Raw genomic sequence first — 18126 nt, 5'->3', positions numbered from 1 at the left:
AGTTTCATAGCCCGCCACAAAGCTTGTATCTCAGCCACTACAGGATCACGCACATTCCTCTTCCGTGAGCATAATGACACCAACACATCCCCTTTCTTATCCCTTATCACTACACCAATCTCCATCCTACCTTCTTTTAGATTTAATATAGCATTCCAGTTCACTTTAACTTGGTCTTCTGTAGGAGCCTTCCATCTGCAAGATCTTCTCCCCCTTATACTTCCTTCTTGATTCTTACTACCTTGCTATTGAGCTTGTTGGAACTGAAGCAAACTGTTAGCAGCTTGTTTGAAAATCAATTCAGGCTTTTCAAATTTGTTTTAAAAAACAAAACTGTTTCACCTTAACCAAATTCTTCTTAGAACCACTGTCATCAACTCCAGATCTTCTCTACTTAGCTTTTCACACCAATCTACCCACAACTCTTGCATCTCCCTTTCATTCGAAATCCATTTATGTATAGGACTTAAGTTATCTGCCCAAACATCCATAGCTCCACCATAACTCCATAAAGCATGTGAAATTGTTTCCTTATGAAGTTTACAAACTGGGCAGTAATAGTCCTTAACAATCTTTCTACAAAACAAGTTCATCTTTGTAGGCAAACAATTGTTCAAAGCTTTCCATAGAAACATTTTAACTACACCAGGCACATTCAGCTTCCACAATGATCTCCAATTTTCTATATTCTTTTTTGATACCTCCCCATTTTCCTTGTTTTTTCTACATACTTCTAGATGATATGCACTTTTAACATTGAATTGTCCATTCTTCGTATGAGCCCAAATTTGTTTATCTAGTAACCTCGATGTGCTAATGGGTAAACTACAGACTAATGCAACCTCTTCTTCATTCAGAATACCCTTTACCATCTCTTCCTTCCATGTCTTTGTACCCTCATCAATTAATTCTGCAACCTTTGCATCTGCTTCAAGTAGTGTTCTAGGAGTTTGTACCTGCAGAGTGGACAGTTTTGGTAACCATTTATCCCCCCATATGTTAATATGCCTTCCATTTCCAACTCTCCACACCAAATCTTCTTTTAATAACTCCAACGATCCTCATATACTCCTCCACATAACAGATGGTCTATGTCCTAATTTTGAATCCAGTAGCTTAGAGTGCCTGAAATACTTATCTTTTAGAACCAAAGCAGCCATAGATTGAGGTTTTGTCAAGATTCTCCAGCATTGCTTAGTTAGTAAAACTGTATTAAAACTTTCAATCTCTCTAAAGCCCAATCCACCACCCATCTTTGTTGTCCCCATTTTTACCCAACTCTTCCAATGGATTTTATTCTCATCTTTCTTCAAAACCCCACCAGAATTTTGCCATCTGAGCTGCAATCTCCTTACATAACTACTTTGGGAGCTTAAAAACTGACATATAATAGGTTGGTATAGCTTGTATAACAGCCTTCAACAACACCTCCTTATCTGAAGTGATAAGAACTGATTTTTCCAGTTGCTAATCTTCTTCCATACTCTATCCTTTATCACTCTAAAAGAGTTGTACTTAGATCTACCAACCATAATTGGTAAACCTAAGTATCTTTTGCAATTACTCAGCTACCTAGCTCCAATATCCTTCATGATTCCTTCCTTAACAGTTTCTTGAGCTCTTTGACTGAAGAAAATTGTGGTTTTATGCTTATTCAAGTTCTGCCCAGATGCCTCTTCATACAATTCTAGAATGCTTCTTATCTTCTTCCATTCCTTCCAGTTGGCCTTTCCAAAAATGATGCAGTCATCTGCAAAAAGTAAGTGAGTGACCCTTGTATCTCATCGTGCCATAGACACACCTGTTAATTCTAATCTTCTTTTTGCATTGTTCAACATTACACTTAAACCTTCTGAACACAAAAGGAAAAGATAAGGAGATAATGGATCTCATTGTCTTAATCCTCTTGTAGGCATAAAAGTCTCACCTGGTTTTCCATTTATTAATGCAGCATATGATACTGAGGATATACACTGCATAATTAATCCAATCCACCTGCTCCCAAAACCCAGCTTTCTCATGACTGCCTCAAGATAGGACCATTCTACCATGTCATATGCCTTAGAAATATCCAGTTTTAAAGTCATGCTACCCTTTTACTCCTTTGCTTCGTTTGCATAGAGTGAAGTACTTCATAAGCTGTATAGTATTGTCTGAGATTAACCTCCCTGAAATGAATGCACTCTGGCTTCTTGAAATGATAGCATCCATTACTTTCTTCAGTTTATTAGCAAGAGTTTTTGCTATAAGTTTATACACAACATTGCATAAACTTGTTAGCCTAAACTCATTTACTGATTTGGGATCACTAACTTTGGGAATCAAGGCTATATAAGTGTGATTCAAGCCTGCATTTATCTTTCCACCATTTAGAAATTAAAGCACTACTCCACACATCACTTCCCACAATATGCCAAAAGGATTGGAAGAAGCAAGCTCCAAATCCATCAGGTTCTGGTGATTTTAAAGGCCCCATCATCTTTAAAGCCTCCTCTACCTCCTCCCTTTTAAAATCTTTTTCTAAGGCTTCATTCATTTCATCTGACACTTTATTCTCCATTTCAACCAGGCATTTATTAATCTTTTCAACACTTGGATTGGCAGTCCTATATACCTCATCAAAATGTTTCTTGAAAACCTCTACAACTCCATCCTAATCAGATCTCAACATCCCATACCATCAACAATTGAAAGGATTTTACTCCTCTTCTTTCTCTGATTTGCACATTCATGAAAAAAATTTGTGTTTCTGTCACCAAGACTATACCAGTTCCTCTTTGCCCTTTGTTTCCACATTATATCCTCTTGCTCCAACAATTCTCCCACTTGATTCTGCAGCCTTTTTAACTCTTCTACATTATGGGGTCTCAAGTCTTCTTGTACTTCATTTATTTTTTTTGTAATCACATCAATCTATTTAACTCTCCCTCTATCTTTTCTCTTAAAACATCTACTGAGTATCCCACTACATGATCTCAATCGAGACTGCACTAGTGTCATAGAATCACCTATCAGTATCCCATCATTCCACACTTGCCTTATCTTTAACTCACAATCATCCTCTTTAACCCAACTTGCCTCGAATCTAAATGGAACTTGCCAATTTATTTGTCTCTCAATAACCCCTCCTATTGACACCATTAAAGGCAGATGATCTGAACTCCTCACTGGCAACCCCTCCACTCTTACCCCTCTGAACATCTCCTTCCATTCCATATTGGCCACATATCTACCTAACCTCTCTTTTGTGAAAGATAGGTCAGAATGCATGTTACTCCATGTATAGAATCCATTATAGCATCCCAAATCGTAAAGTAAGTTGTCCTCCAACATTTCTCTAAACTGGTTCAGTTGAGATTCAGACCTCTATCTGCCCCCCACATTTTCATTTTGGAAGAGAATTTCATTGAAATCCCCCATCACACACTAAGGTGTCTTCTCTCTTGGCTTCAAACTACGCAATAAATCTGATGACAACTTCCTTTTTCCAGTTTCAGGATGACCATAGAATCCTGTAAAGAGCCAACTCTTCCCCTTTCCTTCTTCCTTAATCTTAGTAGTAATATGCCAGCTGGAGTAGTTTTTGATTTCCACTTCATCACCACATTTCCAAAACAAAGCTAAACCTCCCTTCTTACCCACAAGATCAACTGCAAGACAACATTCCATTCCATTCCCAATCTTCTTTTCATACTATCTAATCTCCCTCCTTTAATCATAGTTTCAATCAACAAAACAACATTGGCCTTCTTTTCCTTTGCCATCAGACAAAGGTCCCGAATTATCCGAGGGTTGCCAAGCGCTCGGCAGTTCCAACTTATAAAATTCATAATACCAGGTGGGGCTGCTCAGCAGCCACCACCCTTTCATTCTGTACCCCTTCAGTCTCTATCTCAACAATCAAAACCTCCTTCAATCTAGCCTTCTTCTCAACACCTTCATCCCTCTTTTCCCCTTCCATACTTTCAAAACCTCTTTTATTCATAAAAAAATAATTAAGTATTTAATGTTGAAGTAACTCATAAGACTAGTTTTCTATATTTTAAACTTATTTATTGTATCCATCTTGAGTTGATTCTATATTAAAAAGGATTAGATGCCTCAATTTGAACTTGAAAATCATATCCAATTACGGGTAATGCCAACTAATTTTTCACGGACACACTCACAAGAATGGTCCCCATGAACAATCATTATGGACATCATTTGTGTAATGTGCTATTAAAAATTACTTGCAACCGGCCGTACTTTTAATATTGAGTAATGCTATATATAGTCGTGGGGTGTGCAAACGTTGTGTAAATATTTTGAAAAAGAATGAGATCTATTATTAAAAAATTAATTCATTTTTATATGGATCATTTACTTTTTTCAAAGTAATTACACGGCACTTGAGCACTTACGACTATAACTATCATTTCTCTTTAGCATTAGTGATACATTTATTCTCTCGCATTGACTTCCTAGGAGGGAGAAATTGAACAAGTGTCAATCCACCAATAGATGTGTTCTTTGACAAGTATGTGGTGTAAAGATGATGAGTAAAAGAACTCAATTAACTTAACAATAAAATAAAAAAAAAATTAAATTAAATTAAATATGATGTGTGATACATTGAATGATGAGTAGCAAAACTCTTTCATCAATATAAGCCCCCAATTTATGGTTCTCATCAGCCCCTTCCTCCCATAGGTTGCATTAGTTTTCTTTTAGCAAACAGAATATGCATCAAAGAAAAAACATTATGTATGGTTCTAGTTAGGGTTTTGAATGATCAATTCAAACTCCTCTAGTTTACACTTGTTTGAACTTGATTCATTTAAATAAGAGTCGTGCTACACCCACGGTGGGTGTAGAACGATGAATTCTCCTGAAATGCCAAATGCTTTCTTTCATATAATTTTTTATATCCTTAAAGATTAAAAAAAAATCATAACATCATTAAAAAATAATTGCTTAATCACTAAGTTAAAAAAATGTATCAAGACTCACCCTCGGGACAACTAGTATTTCCTTTTAAACAAATGTTATTTGTGAATATTAATATTAGTTTAACTATTAAACGAGTCTAACTTGTAAGAATTTAACTCGATTTAATTTTAAGCTCGCGTACAAATGTATAATATATAATTTGTTATTTATCCATTTGGTTGTCTATTATTAATTAATTAATTAATATATATGTTTAGTATCACATTATTAATTTATATTTATTACAAGCTATATAATATATCTATTTATTTTATAAATCTAGTTAGCTGTGAATTACTTATGTGTGTATAACTTGTATGTGTGTGTATAGATATATAAAAATTCAAAAGTTGAGAAGGAATATCACTTTATTGTAATCGAATAAGAGTAAGATATGACGATATAGGATATAAGATTTTCTAAACATATAATGAGTAGTATGATTTGTTAATAGAATTATGGCTGGTTTGACGGACATCAAAGTAAACCAAGTCTTAAATATCATTTTCAAATTTCAGATGGAGCAATCATAAAATCAATAGTTAAGAAGGTCAAGAAAACAATGCAAAGATTTGTGCAATCTACTTTAGAAGAGTCTAGCAAGAGCCCAATATTTAAGATGGGCTTGAAAGAAAGAGATCTAATTCTCATCCATATGTAATACAAGCAATGAAAGAGTGCAAAATAAATTATGATATATTATTATGTTCATATAATTTGAGTTTTTGAGATAGGTTTTTTAACGGATCTAGATTTTCATATAATTTAAGTTTTTTAAATGAGTTCTTAATGGGTCTAGATTCTCCATCCATTTACTTGATTTTGACTTTCTTGAGTGAGTTTTCAAATTGATTGTAGGTTTAAGAGATTTCAATCCCGCGAGTTCATATCATGGTTTGGCTTTTCTTTGTTCTATATATGACTTTTATTGTTTCATACAAATGATAAATTGATAATGTATATTGTAATTTATAGTAATCTATAACTTATTACTAGTAGTTTCAAGCTATCATATATTTATATTTTAATATATGTATATCTTATCAGTAATACTACTTAGAGCATTAGTAGTGAAGTAGTTAAACTTTATCCAAAATTTGGTTAGAAAATCCACATTTTTCACTTTAACTAGCCACTTTTTATTGATATCAAATAACTCTCGAAATCTATCTTCATTCAATTAAAATATTTATTTTTAATTTTCATTCATATTTTTTAATTTGAATAATAATTGGAATATTTATTTCTTATTAACAAAACCCACATTAAAACACGACATTTTCTTGTGAATATAATTTCCTAATATTCATATTATTCTAACGGATATAATTTTTTAGCGATCATATTTTTCTAACGATCGTACTCTTCCAATGGTTATATTTCTCCGATGGTGATATTCTTTCACTACAAAATAAAACATTTCATTAACAATTTTATTCACTTCAACTCAAGTTTCTTTGTAAAATTATTTTTTCATTCTCTCAATGGATCGTTCACTTTTTTAGAAAAAATGAGACTTCTAGATTCAAATTTTGACGAAAAATTTGAGATAGTGAAACAACTTGTTATTAAAGAAGAATGATCAAACTGTAACACTTGTGTTCTTGTGGTGAGACTTTTAGAAAAATGATTTTAGAAAATAAAGCAGGAATTATTGACCTTTTAAAACTTTTCATTCCCTTCACAAGATATAAAAGACTCTATAGCTAAGATTTAAAATTTTCATTTCTAAAGCTAAGAGAGTATTTTGCAGCAGAAATCATTAAATTAAAAAATAAAATTTCTTTTACAATTTTTTTTTTCATAAAATACAAAAGAGGCTTAGGCTTCTGTCACTTCTTCCTTAAGCCATGTTTACTTGAAATTTTGTTCTCATTTCATTCTTGGGCGGGGAACACATAAAAACAAAATGAGTCAAATACTCAGTAAGTAATACTTCATGCTGTGAAAATATAAAAACATAAGTTTTCATTCATGCATTCTCACTTACATAAATACTTTACATAAAATGTTTTCTTTTCTTTAAAGCATTACAATGTAGGATTTTTCTTTTAAAAAGGGTTTTCATTTCTTAAAACATTTCTCACCGTGTATTTTCCTTCATAAAACTACAACCTTTCATACATACATTTATTCTTATCACTTTTTTTTAGCCGGTACACACAATTAAACCCCTTGTGTTGGGGTTAGCGGTCTTTTAGACCTGATTCTGCTCGTGACCGCGAGTTGAGAATCCCTTAGTTAAGGGGTAGCACTAGGTGTACTAACAGTACTATTTACCCAGCATTACAATCTATCCAATCATTTGGTACCATTATTCATCAATCATGGCCATTACGTACATTCATGCATTAAAACATTCATTCATTTCTGTGACGCCCCCAAATCCCCATGCTCGAACACGGGGAAATCGAGACGTCCGGATGGTGACAACCCGGGTCACCATCCCATCAACGGGTGCCAAGTGTGTGCAAAGGCAACAAATGTACACAAGAAACACGCAGTGGATAACGAAAGTCGTAACTAAGTACCAGAATTTTTTTAACGTAATACAAGCTGTTTAAAACATACTTAAATAAAATATTGCAAACTCAATTACAGTTTTAAAAACATAAAGGAAAGCATAACATCAGCAACCCGGCGGAGCCGCATCCACAGGCTCAGCCTCCTCCTCCTCATCCTCGTCTCCTGCACCAAAAGCTACGGAACTAAAAATGGTTCCGCAGGTAAGTAAAACCTAAACGCTACCAGATAAAAACACATAGAACTCAAACAATATGCATGAAACATGCCCAATGCACAAAGCCCATAAAACATAGTTTTCCACACACGCCAAAAATCCCATTTGGCATCTCAAACCATTATCCAATTTTAACCGCATGCACCATGACCTCCCCTAGGGGTCATCCGCACACCCTGGCTCCAGTGCCACACCGTAGAGTACCACTACGCATGTGACACCTAACAAGCGATGCCCAGTTCCGCGCCCCGCGCGTTCGTAGCCAAGCATCCTCTAGCCCTTGCCAGCGAAGGGCCACGGAGTCGGTGAGTAGGGCGATGCCCGGTTCCACGCCCCGGCGCGTTCGTAGCCAAGCATCCCCCAGTCCCGCTCCCGTCGTCTAGTGACAACTCAGGGGACATCACTCAGTTTATTCCACTCCCGAGTGACCAGAGGAGCTCCACCGAGATAATAACCCATCCCGGCTTGGGCTCGTGATACACACGCACCCGTAATACTCTTACGCCAATACACAGGCTTTTCACACAATTCCACAAACACACGTACATGCACCATGCAATGCCATAACAATGCATAATAAAATAATCAAACAACATAAAACAATTAAACAGACAACTCCGTCCTCCATCCATCCGACCCCCGAAACTCCTCGGACTCAGTCCGGAATCAACAACCAACAACAATAAATAGATTGAATGAGCGATATATATTTAAATCTGAAAATAGGGTTTAGAAAATACTTACAGCGCTATATGGTAATTTTAGAAAACAAGCGGCGTTGCAAACGGCGGCGAAAAAGCAACGTAACAGTGAAAATTCACTGTGGCCGTGGGTTTGAAAAACCCACTTTTGAACGGGGACAAACTAGGACACGAAATTGATAGGGAATGGTCTAGGGATGGTTGTGAAGCTATTGGAAGTGATGAACGGCCGTGGGTGGCGGCGGAATCGCCGGAAATGGCCGGAAAATGAAAATCGGAGACTAAGCTCGGAGGAGCTGTTCCGGTGGTCGTTGGAGGCCGGAAATGGGTGGGTTAGGAAGGCAAGGGACCAGTGATGAAGTGGTGAAGAAATGGTGGCCGGCGGTGGAGCGACGGCGGCGGATCAGAGCAAAATCCGTGGAGGCTTTGGAGGGCTATTCCGGCCAAACGGCCGGCTGGTTGGGGCTGAGCTTCGGAGGGGTGGTGCGCCGGAGGGAGACGAAGAGAATGGGACCGGTGGCGAGCCAAATGGTGGCCGGACAGCGGTGGGCCGGCAGAGAGAAGGTTTCGGCCGTGAGGGAGAGAGAAGAGAGAGAGAGAGCTCGGGGGGGGACGACGCGGGAAGTAGGAGGAAAAAAGAAAAAGAAGAAAAGAAAAAGAAAAAGAAAAGAAAAAGAAAAGAAGGAAAAAGAGAAAAATGAAAAAGAAAAGAAAGGAAAAAGGAAAAGAGATGTAGGGAAAAGAGGAGATCTAATCCTCATTCCGAGAAGTAAAACTAAACCGCCAAAAAGAGATTAAAAACCACAAAACAACTAAAAGAAATAAAACACAACATCAAATAAATTAAAAACTAATTTTAAAACGCAAATAAATTAAAATAATTAAACTAATATATTAATTAAAATAAAAACAATTATTTCAGCAAAAATACACTCAAAAGCGGGTCATCACAATTTCAGTCATTCCCTTCCCTTTCATGCTTTTCCTTCATTCCCTAGATGCATCAAATCATTTCATAAAACATCTTTTCCACGACTTCAAACATAAAATCTTATCATTCTTTTCATGGAACATACAAACAATAAATACTACGTATAGCATCCAAGTACATGCATACAACTATTCTTGGGGTGCGTAAAAATGGGCTGCCAAAGAGGGTCAGTACATACATATACTTTAAATCTTTATACCTAAGCATATATTTGTAAATCATTTACATTCTAAGAAAATAATTTTTTTTTTCATTTCATAAAAGAACATTTTGCATAAAACATTTCATAAATAATTCATTTTCATTTTCGCACTTTTAGAAAACTCTAAAAGAGCATGAACATAATACTTACCTGGACTCTATGCTAAGCACATTTCATCCAATCCATTCATATACGTGTCAGACGGCAACCTTCATACATACACAACCTCATGTCATTTCCTTTCTATTTAAAGAACACTAAACATAAAACTTATATAATAAGCTAATCTTAACTCTTAGTTCATTGTTCTCAACATGACCTTAACTCCTCATATGTTCTCGACTTAGACTAGTCATCATCCAATTAACCTCCTTTAATCATTTACTTGCATACTTCTTTATGACATCCTTATTTGTAAAAACTTACACATCTAGGCATCCCAAACATTCCTTGACCTCACTTACACATGTCATTTTCCAATCCTTAAAGCATAACCCTTGACACAAATCTTAAGCTTAAATTGCGAATCTAGAACCCAACTTCATCTTCTAACTAATAAAGTGAGCTTCCATGCTTTAAATCTTTGAACATTATTCACAAGCCTACAACTTAGTTCCAACTCACCTTACAATCCAACTGCAGTCATAATACCAATTTTTTAAATAACATCATTTCCTTGTACATAATCCAATCTAAACATACATATGTCATACCCCCTTTATCACCTAAGATCAACATATAATTAACCTAAGTACCTACTTGTTCTTACAAATGCCACCCATAAGAAATACATTAAAGATGCACAAATCTGTCCATTTAGAACCCAACATCATCATCAAGCCTCTTAACTCACTACAACTCCATCTTTATTCCAAACAATCTACTCTAACCTATGTTCATTCCAAGCATCTCAATGCAATTCAATTAAGATCAATGAACGACATCCATGCATTATACACTTAAGTTATGTACTCTCTCAAATAAACACCATCCTCTCCCTTGTCATCCAACCCAATACACCCAATACATGAAATCCGCCTATACCATTTATACATTCATGCCACACATTTACAAATCTCTATAAGTTTAATTTATGACTCTACCAAACTACAACCATTTATCATTTCAATAATTATTACTAGCTCACATCATCCCACTCCAATTACCATAAGCACTGTGACGCCCCCAAATCCCCACACACGGATATGGGAAAATCGAGACGTCCGAATGGTGACAACCCGGGTCACCACCCTATCGACGAGTGCTAAGTGTGTGCAAAAGCAACATATATGCACGAAGAAACACGCAGCGGATAACGAAAGTCATATAACTAAGTACAAGAATTTTCTTAATATAATACAAGCTGTTTAAAACATACATAATTAAAATATTACAAAAACATAAATATAGTTTTAAACCAAACTATAAAGCATAACTTTGACTCAAAACTCTGGCGGAGCCGCATCCTCGGACTCAGCCTCCTCCTCCTCCTCGAATCCTGCACCAAAATCTACGGAACCAAAAATGGTACCGCAGGTAAGTAAAATCCAAACACCACCAGATAAAAGCATATAGAACTCAAACAATATGCATGAAGTGATGTCAATGCGCAAACCCATAAAAACATATTTTTCCACACACGCCAAAAAATTCCATTTGGCCCAAAAACACATCCTTTCCAAATATCACGCCAAAAGTCACATTTGGCCCATATCCATCTCAAACCATTATCTAGTTTATCCGTATGCACCATGACCTCCCCTAGGGGTCATCCGCACACCCTGGCTCCAGTGTCACACTGCGGAGTACCACCACGCATGTGACACCTAACGAGCGATGCTCAGTTCCGGACCCCACGCGTTCATAGCCAAGCATGCTCTAGCCCTCGCCAGCGAAGGGCCACAGAGTCGGTGCGTAGAGCGATGCCCGGTTCCGCGTCTGGCGCGTTCGTAGCCAAGCATCCCCTAGCCCCCGCTCCCGTCGTCGCCCAGCGACAACCCAGGGGACATCACTTAGTTTATTCTGCTCCCGAGTGACCAGAGGAGCTCTACCAAGATAATACCCCATCTCGGCTTGGGGTCGTGATACACACGTACCCGTAAGTCCACTTACGCCAATAAAACAGGCTTTTCTCAATTAAATAAAAAAGCACGTGCATGCACCATGTAAATGCCATATCAATGCACAAAAATAACCAATCAACATAAATCAATAAAACAAGCAACTCCGTCCTCCATCCATCCGACCCCCGAACTCGTCGGACTCAATCCGGAATCAACCAACCAGCAGATAAATTATTGAAAGAGCAATATATATTTAAATCTGAAAATAGGGTTTGGAAAATACTTACTGCGCTATACGGTATTTTTAGAAAGCTTGCGGCGTTGCAAACGGCGGAGAAAAAGCAACATAACAGTGAAAATTCACTGTGGCCGTGGGTTGTAAAATACCCACTTTTGAACGGAGACAAACCAGGGCTTGGGATTGATAGGGAATGGTCTAAGAATAATTATGAAGCTATTGGAAGTGGTGGTTGGCCGTGGGTGGCGGCGAGAACGGTGGAGGGAGGTCGGATTTTCCAAAATGGAAAGCTAGCTCGTGGGAGCTGTTCTAGTGGCTATTAGGGGCCGAAAATGGGTGGGTTAGGACGGCAAGGAACCGGTGATAAAGTGGTGAAAAAGTGGTGGCCGGAGGTGGAGCGACGGCGGCGGATCGGGGCAAAAACCGTGGGGGCTTCAAGGCATTTTCCGGCCAAACGGCTGGCCGGATGGGGCTGAGGTTCGGTGGGGAGGTGCACTGGAGGGAGGGGCTTCGACTGGTGGGGGCGGTGTGCCGCACGGCGGCCGGACGGCGGTGGGTCGAGGGGCTGAGCTGGGTTACGGCGTGGGAGAGGAGAGAGAGAGAGACGGACGGAACGCGGGAAGAAGAAAAAATAAAAGGAAGAAGAAAAGAAAAAGAAAAAGAAAGAAAAAAGAAAAAGAAAAAGAAAGAAGAAAAAGAAAAGAGAAAAAGGGAAAAAAGGAAAAAGGAAAAAAAAGAGATGTAGGAAGAGATGAGGTCCAATCCTCACTCCGGACAACAAAACAAAACCGCCGAGAAAGAGATTAAAAAACTGTAAAACAAATAAATAAATAAAACACAACATCCAATAAATAAAAAATCAATTTTAAACGCAATAAATTAAAATAAATAAACTAATATATTAATTAAAATAAAAACAACCATTCAGTGAAAATACACGCAAAAGCGGGTCATCACAAGCACAACTACCACTTCCTTAGTCCACGACATTAATCACCATATCAAGCAATTACACCTAAACACCCAATCCAAGGTTCAATCAAACTCCCCACATAACAACCAATACCATAAATATACCTAATTTTGTTCATATTGACTACACATTAGCTCAACAAAACCACCAACACATAGCTTCACAATCTCAACCATAATCTACCTCAATCCATTAAGTCCAACACTACGACATGACCACAAATCTAATCCCAGCACTTCACACAATTCACAACTTCACATTACACACAGTTGCATCACAAGTTCACAAGCCTAGCACAACTTCACAACACCAAATCACATCACAACTACATCCCGTTTCTTCTTAGCTTACCACAACCAACAACATCACAAACACATAACTTCACAATCCCAACCACCTCACTTCTTCTAAGTCCACCACAATCTACATAGTCAATACACACACAAATATGCCAAATATTCAAACCTAGTACAAACATCCCAATAACATATAAACATCATATTTTCTTAATAAAATGGCAGAATGTATACCCTAAGTGGAGCAGCTGAGCTGGGCAGTGGTGGCCTTCAATGGCAAAGCCATGCACGATGGAGGGAAAATATGGGAAATTTCAGTTCGAGGACTAGCTATGGCAAGGGTTGTACAACATTGAAGAGTGAGGGTTGGTGTTCGTGGGTTGCAGTGAAGCATGGGGGTGGGCTGGTGGCTTGAGATGGGGCTCGTGGTGGTGGCTTAGGGTGGCACATGGTGTGGAGGTACACAAATTTTCCTAGATCCAAGAGGGAGAGAAAGAGAATGTTGACAGAAGAGCAAGGGGCTGAGAGGGAAAGGACCCATGGTGGCTCGATAGCGAGGAAACCACTCGTGGTGACACTCATGGTAGCTGTGGGTAGTGACACACAATAGGTACTTGGATCTGGTGAGATCTGTGAGTGAGAGAGAAATGGCTTTGGTGAGGGGTGAGGGAGAGCTTCAATGGAGTGCTGGGGATCGTCAGATGGAGGTGATGTAGCGGCTGAGCTACGGTTGAGCTGACGTGGCATGCGAGAGAGGGATAATAGAGGAGAGAGAGGCACGGTGTAAGCTTTGGGAAGTGGATTTGCGGTGGGGGTCACCGGTATGAGAGAGTTCAATTGGTCAGCGATGTCAAGAGGGGAGGGCTGCCGAGGGGTAGCGGCAGCATCGCTGGCTAAGTAAGGCTGAGCTACAATGGGAAGAAGAGAACCCATGGGGTAGAGAGAGGGTGTCAACTAGAGGGGAAGAAGTGAGAGAGAGGGGAAGGGAAAAATAAGGGAAAAAATTAGGGTTTCTAGGATTTTAAACCTAGCCTTTCATCTAGGGTTCCTAGTTTTAATCTAACGGTGGACATTTAAACATCCAAAGAGATAAAATAAACTAAGTAAAATAGTAGAAAAATAAAATCAAACTTTATTTAAAATCAAGCTTTATTTTTTTCTTATTTCCAAAATAATAATCTTCATCATAAAATAAAATTATAAAGCTCACTAAATAATTTAAGAGAAATAAAACCATCTAAATAATTAGAGCTTTCAACATAAAAAGAAACAATGAATATTAAATAATATTCTTACAAAACTAAAATTATTTAAATAAAATAATTTTCTAAAACTAAATTATTTTTGGAGCTTCAATTTATAAAAGACTTATTTTAAAATTAGGTTTGGTTCAATAATATAAAAATTACCCCTCTTTAAAATAATTTTAGACATTTAAATATTTCGAAGACTTTTAAAATACTAGACTTCGTTTAAACATCACCAGATAAATTTAAGAAAACATAATTTCGAGATTTACAAACATGACTTCGATATTTAAAACACATAGATGAGGCTCGTGACCAATTGATAGAAAAGCCTGGTTGGTCACACAAATTCACGTGGTAGTTCTAAAAAATACACCGATTTATCAAGCGTGATCGATTGCAAGCCCACTAAAATCCTTTTTGTGAAAAGTTTTTTGATCCGCCAATTTATTCTCACAAATACTTTTGAATAAATCGTTCTCTTTTTCTTCATATCTAGTCTACAAGCCCATGAACCATATTTTGTCCAGAAAAGATATGGTTCTGAAAGGCTTGATTTTCCTTTCCTTAAAAATATTACAACTGCTCTTAAAATACTTGCATATGGTGTCACGACTAATTTTATGGATGGATACTTGAAGATTGGAAAGACTACTGCATTAAAAAGCTTATTTATTTATTTATTTATTTATTTGTTAAAGTAGTAGTTTCATTTTTTTTTAAGAGTACTTAAGGAAACCCAACAGTAATAACATTGTTGGATTGCTCGTAGTTGGTGAGAAACATGAGTTTCTAGATATGTTAAGAAGCATTAATTGCATGCACTAGAAGTGGAAAAACTGCCCAACTGTTCAACATGGTATATATTTTGGTCATATACGCAAACCAATAATTGTTTTAGAAGCAGTGGCTTCTTTCGATTTATGGAGTTGACACCTTTTTTTATTACCTCGGTCTCATAATAATATAAATATGATTGATAGATCATTTATATTTTCTAACCTTGCTCGAGGACATACTCTGGCTGTCAATTACACAATTAATAGTTATAACTATGCAATGGGGTACTATCTTATTGATAGCATATATCCGCAATGGACAACATTTATTAAAACTATCTCAGCTCTCCAAGGAAACAAGAAAAAAAATACTTTGTTGTAGCCTAACAGTCAGCAAGGATGTGGAGTATGCTTTGGTGTGTTTCAAGCACGACTTGCTATAGTTCGTGAACCTACGCAATTTTTTCACATTGAAATACTCAACAATTATGATGGCATGCATAATTTTACATAATATGATCATTGACGATAAATGGGCTGACAATGAATCTAAAGAGTTCAAATATGATCAATTGGTAGAAAGCATATAGGAGCAAGTATCACCCGGCCCTACAACTGAATTTCATGAGTTCATTCAACACCATAGTCATATTAAAGATAGAAATGTCCATTGTCAACTCCACGTAGACCTCGTCGACCACCTATGGCAACTATATAGCACAACATAACATTTTATCATATATGATTGTATTAATGTATTTTTTTTCTTTGCACTATCATTTCCTTATCGTTTTTTAGAAAAATGTTTAACCATTTCTTTTATGCAAAAGAATGTAGTATATCTTCTTTTTTATTTACCCAATCATGCAATGATCTTTTTAATGATTGTTCAAAACCATAATATATGTATGGTTCAAAACATCAAATAAAAGTTACTCCACAAGAAAAACAAGCCAACAAACTATTAGCACCTAAAATAAATTATAATTAATCCAAAATACATTCCAAAATACTAGTTTCTCCTAGCACAACTTGTAAGGATTTCCATTTGTCGTTGAATATAGTATTCTTGTAGCATTGGAGACATGACACTTATATTGATCATCATAATTCTTTCTTCTTCTTTCTTTTCTTCATTTCGTACTTTCTCCTGCTCAGCTAACAAATTCTCTTTATGAATACATAATTCCTCTTTCTGAATACGCAATTCCTCATCTAAGACAAAGCATCTATTTGTCATAATCACGTGCTTCTTCCAAAAGTTTTATCTTATTCTTTATATTTTCCTTCATCTCATTTAGTATCATGAGATAATCTAAATCCATTCTTTCTTTTCTCTTTCTCTTCTTTTTATCAACTTTATGACCTATTGGTCCATCTAAATTTGTAGATGTTGCATGCAAATCCTCATCTTTTTCTTGCACCATATCTAAGGAAACTTCAAGCCATCTCTCCACAAGCATCAGATCTTCCTCCACACTAAAGTTTGAACCCTGTTGTGATTTTCTTCCAATAGGTTCAACCTCAATAACCTCAAATTGGGGTGGAGCCACTTGGTGTTCATTTATCTCATTTGTACTTTGAATGAAAAAGTCATTATCATTGAGAAGATTTGTTACGTAGGTATCTTGGTGAATTATTGAATTCATTCCTATTTAGAGATTACAAATTTATTTCTTTGCACTAACAATATGAACCCTTGTAATAATAAAAATTTTAAAACAAATCTCAAGTGCAAAAAATGTTTAGATCGTGATATGAATATTATTATAGAATGCCTTTTTTTTTTCCTTTGATTTTCCAACGGTCCCAGGCCAATTATGTCAAAAAAGAATTTCCCTCTATCTTTTTTCCTTGAATTCAAGTGACTAGCTAGCTACTGCTTAGCTCGATATCATGCTTTATTGGCTTTGAAATCAAATTATTGAATCTAAGACTAAATTGAAGAAGCATGGAAAATATCATGTCATTATTGAAAGAGGAACAATTTAACAATGAATTACCTTGCAATCAATTAAAATCTATATTCAATCCACAAGTATTAATTAGTTCTTTCGGTGTTGCAACCCTGCATGCTTCACAACAGTCTTTCAAAGGATATATTCTACGTGTAGCTAGATATCTACCTTTTGGAAATTAGCCGTAACATGCGACATATGTTTGGGTAATATTCACAAACAATTGGCAGGCAAACAAGCAAATGCAAAGATTAACAACTTTTATCATTTCATTCAAACTCAAAATTATAGAGATTGCACCCAACACAGATTGCACAAGTAGATAGAAAATAAAACAAATGCAAATTACTAAAGTAAGTAGTCGGGCTAACCTTTGGTTCCCGTAACCAAGTTTTTCTTCTCACTAGGCCCTTTCATGGCTCAAGTAGAGAAAAAAAATGAAATAAAAAAATTTGGCCGTTATGTGAAAAAAACCGTTCCAGTGATTTCAAGCTGTAGCTGTGTAAAAAAAAGTATCAATCTGTAAAAAAAATTTGGTAGTTGTGTAAAAAATGTGTCAATCTGTAGAGAGAAAAAAAAAGGGTAAGGATGTGAAGAGAGAGAACAGATCCAACTAGAGAGATATCTTCTAGTGATTTCTTTGTTCCTTTCAAGCAACCAAAAACTCCAATGATTTATTACTCTCTCAATCGTTCAGAAATGGCAGCGTTATCTTGTAGGATAAAAAGAAGGGGAGAATAAAAAGGGAGGGAGCTTTTGGTGCCAAAAAAATTAAATAATATATTTGAGGAAGATATTTGGTCAACAGAACTGGATGGACAAATTTAGCCAAATTAGTATACTTTGCCAGCGTGTTACCTATAGGGGGGAGTTCGGTCCGGTCCAGGGAGATTTTGTGGAGCGGACCGGACAGGACCTATTCGGTCTAGGGTTTTCCCACCCTAGACCAGACCGAACTCCATAAGGA

At 36.7% G+C, this 18126-nt stretch overlaps 1 long non-coding RNA gene across 1 annotated transcript; it reads right to left on the bottom strand.

Annotated features, from left to right (window-relative positions):
* Positions 1–15384: 15384 nt before the first annotated feature.
* On the bottom strand, positions 15385–17887 carry LOC122289059. The gene is made up of 2 exons (XR_006236105.1): positions 17531–17887; positions 15385–15653 (listed from the first exon to the last, which is right to left on the bottom strand). It is a non-coding gene; the product is annotated as an uncharacterized LOC122289059 (long non-coding RNA).
* Positions 17888–18126: the final 239 nt, after the last annotated feature.

Source organism: Carya illinoinensis, chromosome 12 (genome assembly GCF_018687715.1).
Source record: "Carya illinoinensis cultivar Pawnee chromosome 12, C.illinoinensisPawnee_v1, whole genome shotgun sequence".
NCBI classification, from domain to species: Eukaryota; Viridiplantae; Streptophyta; class Magnoliopsida; order Fagales; family Juglandaceae; genus Carya; species Carya illinoinensis.
Note: the sequence above shows the minus strand (reverse complement) of the source record. Positions and strands in the feature narration are given on the sequence as shown.